Raw genomic sequence first — 7,921 nt, 5'->3', positions numbered from 1 at the left:
GTGAATGACCATTCAGCGCAGTAACTCGGGCACGCCGATCAGTTCGGTCATCCGCCCTTTGGTCAGTTCCATCGCCTTTCTGCTTTGGCCTTCAGCATCGTCAAGTTTTGTAACTTTGAGCGATCCAACAATGCATCACAGAACCACTCGACGACTCACCAACTGCTCCTTTCTCTCGCCAACTTGGTTTTCTCCTTCAAAAGCATGGCACACTGGAACTTAAGGTTGTCAAATAGCCATTCGACGAATCGCCAAGTGGACTTGGCGATCACCAGTCTCTCTTTTCTTCGTTCTGTTAGTTCGCTTCGTTTCTTTTTGAAAATTAGTGTCAATGCTTTGTTCCTCAATCCATATACTTGGAAATCAAGGGTGTTTCCTCAGTTATTGGCACAAAATAAGCATTTGAGGACTCTAAATAATTGTAAATAAAGCTCTACGTGAGTCCAAATCTCGGACTCATCAACACCCACAACTTTAACTGCTATACAAGACTCACACTCACAAAGATTAACACATGCATGACTTCACCCATAGGTTTGTCCTTATTTTCAAACCAAAAATTGTTTAAGCTCACTGAAGAACAAAAAGGTGTTTTCAAGGCTTGTAACGGGGCTAAGTTTAAAGGTATGGTCATTTAGGCTCAGTGGCTGCTTTCCTCATTAAATGTGGTATGACCAACACTTTATTCCCTTTTCTTCATCATTTTCATTTCGGACACCCCATTTCTTTTGCAACTTTCACACTTTATTTCTCAACTTTTTTCAATGTTTTTTTTTTTTTTTGTTTTTTCTATGGAGGGGTTCTGTCATTGCCAAAACCGTGGATCAAGGGAGACCTCTTTGCACTTCTTGATTTGCCTTCTCGTTTCACTACACCCCTGATGTTTGCGTAATCAAGGACACAACTTCCTATGTAAGTGTCTACGATCATGCAATAGTATAATAACCCAACCAAGGGCTGGGATCGTCCCAAAAGAGTGGGCGTTAAAGTTAGTGGTTAAGTGCGATATTTCTAAAGTTAATCAAAGTTAAAGATTTTGGCGAATGAAATATAACAAATTAAAACGGGTGATGCAAGCGTCATGTATCAAATGGGGGTGTATAAGCAAGAAACAACTAAAATAGTGAAAATAAGGAAAAATACAAGTATGGAGATGGGATTCTTCGGATGTGATAAGAATACGAGATAGACAAAATCCTTGGGTACATGATTTTGATAGAAGATCCATAAAATAATTTTGACTAGGCTAGACTTTAAAAGGGATAAGCTCTCTCTCGAGAAATTTACCCCGTTTCAAATGTGTTCCTCTCGGACACCCACTTGCCGCATGAAGAACAACCTACGCCTTAACCCACTCACTCTCTCGAGCTGAGTGTGTGGATATGGGACTAGGGTTCACTCCCTCGAGCTGAACCTCATGCCGACCCACTCGCATTGGCCATCAATTTAGTGGTTTTAGTCTTATGACCTCTGTCTCTCGCAAGCCGAAAACATATATATGAGATTATATTTGCAACTACAACATCAATAAGTTCATCCACAACCACTAAACGAAATTAAATTTGAACTTCAAATGGACTATCAGCAAGCAACACCCAATAACTAATCTAACCCATATTCACAAAATCACACCACAAGAATTGGGTTTAAGCTACGTGTGTAAAAGAGATAAAGACGTATACTAATATCAGTTTTCCATCAATGGATATGCAAGATTAAATCTTAAAATAAGCCAAAACTAAACAATCCAAGAGACCCAAGTCCAATGCCTTGAAGATGAAACCCTTGGAAGCTCCAAGTTCTTCAAAACCCTCCCCAAAACTTAGAGAGAATATCTCCAACTTAAGAATCTAAAAACTACATAAATTAGGGTACAATTCACTACTAGGAATAAAAACTAAACTAGTATTTATAGTCTCCACAAAATGTGCTCTGAAGAATCTTTCGACGATGTTAGTCGTGATCGCCGATGCACTCGGCGATCCACCCTTTTGTCTACTTCATCGCCTTTCATAAGTTGCCTTCAACATCTTTGTGTCTTGGATCATTGGGCGATGTAACACTGCTTCGCTGAGTCTCTTAGTGATACGTCGACTGCTTCTTTTCACCGCCGATCTACTCCTTTCCTTCAGGGATCAGCACACTGGAACAAAAGGCCAAAATGTGATCTATTGGCGAATCGCCAAATGTGTTTGGCGTATCGCAAAACATCATTTCTTCGTTCTTTCAGCTTCGTTTTGCTCCTTTTTGCTCGATCTTGTACATGCTTTCTCTTAAACTTCAAATGCCTGAAACTGAAAGGTTTTCATCATATATTGAGATAAAATAAGCATTTGATGACACAATTTCTATTAAAATATAGCCCTAGATGAGTCCAATTTGTGGACTCATCAACCCCCAACTTAGGCTTTTGGCCTAAGTTGGCTAGTTAAACAAACTATATTATATGAGGATTATAGGTGAATAGATAAAGAGAGGGTTACAATTGTAGAAAGTTTCATCCAAAAAAAGGCTAAGGTTCAAAGGATGTTCAAGCAAAGTTCACACACTCACAAGGTTGGCCACAAAAGAAGAATAAAGTCAAATTGTTTCAATCTTTAAAATTGTTGCCTACGATCATTTCAAGAGCTTGCATCACTTAGTCAACCGGACCAACAGGGCAAATGCTAGGTGTCATCACACATGGTTCACGGTAAGTTCATCACACAAGGCATTGGCACCAATATCAAACAAGACTCCACACATTCGCTAGTGTGCAATGTTCATCACAAGAGCCTCCATTCGATAACCAACTAGTCACAACGAGAATCAAAGAGTTCACATATTGTCTATGCACCTTCACTTGGCCTCATCGTAGCCTCACATTCATTTTTGTTCTATTAAGAGCACTACTCAAGTCATCAGTATTGATCAAGACCGATACTCAAATTTGCAGAAGAACAACCATAGTCACCCAAAACCAAGAGGTGGCACAAGTTTTTTCAAAAGCGTCAAAAACCATTTATAATTAAACAACAAGCCACAAGCTCAAACATCTGCAAAACAGTGCCAAAACACAATTTACATAAAAAAACCCAATGAATAAACAAAATAATAATCACAAGAGGTATGTATGGAAATACCTCACCCTACCACAGAGAAGAAGCAATTTGTCCTCAAATGTAATAAAACCATCCAAAAATCAATAAAAGTGACAGAGAGGGAGGTAAAGAAAAGTCATGTCTACACATTCTCTCCATATGTCGGGGCATCAGTGCTCAGTGTCACATCAGCAGTACTAGCACTACTAGGGTCAGCCAAGGGAGTGTCTACCAAAGAGATATGCAAAGCTGGCTCGACCATGGCATCTTCAATCTCTATATGGCCCTCATAAGAAGCCTCATCATCAACACCAAACTGCTCCTCATCGGTCTTAGCTTTAGACTCAGCAGGAATTACCTCCTCAATGTTGATCTCATCTCCGGTGGTAGCCAGAGGCATATCTGGTTCAATTGGCACATCACAGAACTCTATTGTCTTGAAAATCAATGAAATGTCGGTGGACTTCAGTTGGTCCACATCTCTTCTCAGCTCAGCAATCGTGACCTTCAGAGCCGTCACCTCAATAGTGACCCCTTGGCCTTGCTCACACACTGCTATATGTGCCGTAAGGGCATCAATAGTCATACTAAGAGGTGTCACAGCATCTGCAAGGGCCCTCTAGATTAAGCCAGGAATTGTGGCCTTAATACTGGAGGTGCGTTGATCAACAGAATAGGTTAGCTGCCCCATCCGTAGTAATACCGCCTAGGTGAGCGGGGGCCGACCAACAGTAACAACAGTCGACCTAGGAGACAAGGGTGTTGCAGAGTTACTCAGAGTAACATAAGGGACAACACTAGATGTACCTGAAGCCCAGGGGCCAGAGTAGGCAATACTGCCTCTGCAGGTAGGGTCAGAGTATCAACAACTGGGGAAGATTTCATCGGGGTTACCTTTCTTCTTTTCTACTTCATCCTTCAAATACTCCGCCTCAATCCTCTAGATGTTTGTATAGGATGTGGGAGTCACTTCCATATCCTCTTGTCATATCTAGCCACCCGAGCTTGCCTGCACAGTTTAGTGATCAACAGCAGAAAGGGGAGGCAAGTTTGGCGCTTCTTGGCCCGCATGACCATCTCTTGTGCAATAATCATCCCCATCAATGATGCAACCAAGAAAGGCTACTTTGGCGTGGTGGAGAATTGGCTCATTTTGGGATGGCATGATGGTACTATTAATTAAGCCAATAAAGACCTTGCTATTATATTTAGGTCATTTTTCTCAATGCGTGCTCCAACCTCGAGCCACTTGGGAGTATTGTCTCATATCAGAGAAGCCAACCACTTATTTACGTCTTATAACGTCTTTGTTCGGATCCTATATTGGCAATCATCCTCAATTCGTGTTGAAACCCCCGGGACTACATTGATAGCATCAGTATCACATTTCACCTTTTTACCCCGGACATGCACATAGTAAACCGGCTTGAAATTGGCTGTCGGCTTCTTCCCTTGTGGCACCTAGGCAGTGTAGGCACTGTAGAACTCTCTGACCAAATTTGGATTGTACAAGCCACAGGGCTTAGTGAATATCTGGAATTTATACGACCTCAGGTAGCTCATGATCTCTGGGTACTTGTCTATTACGCCATCAGTAGACAACCTCCTCTCCTCTTTAATAATCCTCAGCCCCTTAGACTTCAGCCTATTCATAGAACTTGAAGGAGGACCCTGTACTAGTTGTGCTAGGACCAAAGTCTGTGCTGGAGCAGAAGAAATAGTTGTGGCCTGGGTAGTCCTGATCCTAGAAGGATCATTCATCCTCTTGGGTCGCAGCTCCGCCATCTGGGGTCCTAGTATCTTATCATCCTCATGCATAGAATTGGTTGCCCAAGGATCTTGGTTCTAACCCTCACTCTCAGCATCGCCATTTTGATTAATGTTCCAAGGACACTTCATCCAATTCTAAGTGTCAACGATCGCTAGTCAGTATAAAACCCAACTAAATGAGTTGGCATCGAATTCCACAGGAAGCGGTACGTGTTTAAGATTTAATAGAAAAGTTTGAACATGGTCAAATCACTCATCGGAATAGACATTATCGAATCAAAACATAATTCAAATCACGGGGTGACACGAATGTCAAATTAATGGGGTGTTTTGGTTCTAATTATCAAATACAGCATCAACAAACAATACGAAATAACAATAATGAGACAGGTTCTTAGGATGTGATTTGATTATAGGCTAATATATACGAACGGGTAATTTAAACTGTTAGAAAATAGCTGAATATTAGTGAGTAAGCTAAGCCATAGAACGAATAAACTTTCTCTCGAACACCAACAAGCAAGCAAAATAAAACCAACCTACACCTTAATTTATTCACTCTCTCGAGCTGAATATGTGGGACTGAGTTTAGGATTCACTCTCTCAAGCTGAACCCATGTCAACCCAATACCTAATGACCATCAATCAATAACCTTGGTTTTAAAAGCTCTCTCTCGTGCAAGCCAAAAACACAAATGTAGAACTACATTTGCAACTACAATTCTTCAATTAAACCACAATTACTGATTAAACTCAGTTCAAAACAACATTTAAACTAACAATTAGCAATACCCATAAACTAAATTAGCCCATAATCACATAATCACACCCAAGAATTGGGGTTTTAGCTAGACATCACGAAAACATAAAAATCGTTACCAAATTGTGTTTTCCATCAACTGGGTAGGATTAATTTCGTCCTTACAATGCTACAACTTGAAGAATCTTAAAGACCCACTTCCAATTTCTTGAAAGTGAAAAACTTCAATTCTCCAAAGCTTAGGAAAAACTAGTTTCAATACTAAGATATTCAATAATAAGTCTGAATATTTATAAACTGATAAAATATGATAAAATCTAATACTAGATTTAAAGTTTGAAAACGTATTTAATGTCGCCAAAAATATATTGTGAATGACCATTCAACACAGTATGTCGGGCTCGGCGATCCGCCCTTTAGTCAGTTTCATCGCCTTTCTGCTTTGGCCTTCAGGATCCTCAAGTTTTGTAACTTTCGGCAATCCAACACTGCATCGCGGAACAACTCGGCGACTCACTGACTGCTCCTTTCTCTCGCTAACATGGTTTTCTCCTTCAAGTCTTGGCACACTGGAAGTTTAGGCGGTCAAATAGACATTCAGTGACTCGCCAAGTTGACTTAACGATCAAAAGGCTCTCTTTTCTTTGTTCTTTCAGTTCGCTTCGTTCCTTTTTGAAAATTAGTGTCAATGCTTTGTTCCTCAGTCCATCTACCTGGAAATCAAGGGTTTTTCATCAATTATTGGCACAAAATAAGCATTAGAGGACTGTACATCATTGTAAATAAAGCCCTATTTAGTCCAAATCTTGGATTCATCAACACCCCCAACTTAAACTTTAGCTTGTCCTCAAGTACTCAAGTTTAGCAGTTCAAAAATGATGTCTCAAACACTTTTATACAAGACTCACAATCGCAAAGATGAAATCACCCTTAGATTTGCCATTATTTTCAAATCAACAATTGTTTCAGCTCACTCAAGATCAAAAAGGTTTTTCCAAGGCTTGTAACGGGGCTAAGTATAAAGGTATGGTGATTTAGGCTCTGCTTTACTCATGACATGTGGTATGAACAACAGTTTCTTCCAGTTTCAAAAAGGATTTGTCAACCAGTCTATACAAGACTCAATTATGAATGCACACAACAAGACTCAACTTACTCATGCAAGGATCAACTGTGCACTCAAAGGTTCAAGTTGTGACTCACCATTACCAAAGATTCTCAAGTTCACAATACTTGCTTCAAATGCAAGTTCAATCTCAACAAAGGTACTCAAATGCCCTCACACAAAGAATGATTCCTTAATCACACAATACTCTTCAACAATTTAAAGCTCCGGAATCACATACAATTATCACACTCTCAAAGATGAACACATGCATGACTTCACCCATAGGTTTGCGCTTATTTTCCAACCAACAATTATTTCAGCTCACTCAAGATCAAAAAGGTATTTTCAAATCTTGTAACAGGGCTGAGTGTAAAGGTATGGTCATTTTGACGCAATGGCTACTCTCTTCATTAAATATGGTATGAACAACACTTTCTTCCCTTTTATTCATCATTCTCATTTATGCTCCAAGCTCACCCTGTTTTTTATTTTCCATGGACCTTTGGACACCCCATTTTTTTCAACTTTCACACTTTATTTCTCAACCTTTTTCTTTTATTTTTTTTGTATGGAAGGGTTCCATCATGCTCAAAACCATAGATGAAGGGAGATCTCTTTGCACTTCTTGATTTGCCTTATCTTTTCACCACACCCCCAACCTAGGCTTTTGGCCTAAGTTGGCTATTCAAACAAACCATATTTCATGAGGATTATAGGTGAATTGATAAAGAGAGGGTTACAATTGTATCAAGTTTCTTCCAAGTAAAAGGCTACGGCTCAAAGGATGTTAAAGCAAAGTTCACACACTCACAAGGTTGGCCAGAAAAGAGGTATAAAGTCAAATTGTTTCACTCATTAAAATTGTTAAATAAGATCATTTCAAGAGCTTGCATCACTTAGCCAACCGGACCAACGGTACATGGTCTAGGTGTCATCACACATGGTTCACGCTAAGCTTATCACATTAGACATTGGCACCAATATCAAACAAGACTCCACACTTTTCTAGTGTGCAATGTTTATCACAAGAGCCTTTATTCGATAACCGGCAAGTCACAACGAGATTCAAAAAGTTCACATATTGCTTATGCAACTTCACTTGGCCTCATCGTAGCCGCACATTCACTTTCGTTTGATTGAGGGCACTATTCAAGTCATCAGTATTGATCTGGACCGACACTCATATTTGAACAAGAACAACCA

The sequence above is a fragment of the Solanum verrucosum genome, unplaced genomic scaffold, assembly GCF_900185275.1.
Source record: "Solanum verrucosum unplaced genomic scaffold, falcon-dt-bn FXZP01000295.1, whole genome shotgun sequence".
Lineage (NCBI taxonomy): Eukaryota > Viridiplantae > Streptophyta > Magnoliopsida > Solanales > Solanaceae > Solanum > Solanum verrucosum.
The sequence above is the reverse complement of the archived record's forward strand: the minus strand, read 5'-3'. Positions refer to the sequence as shown.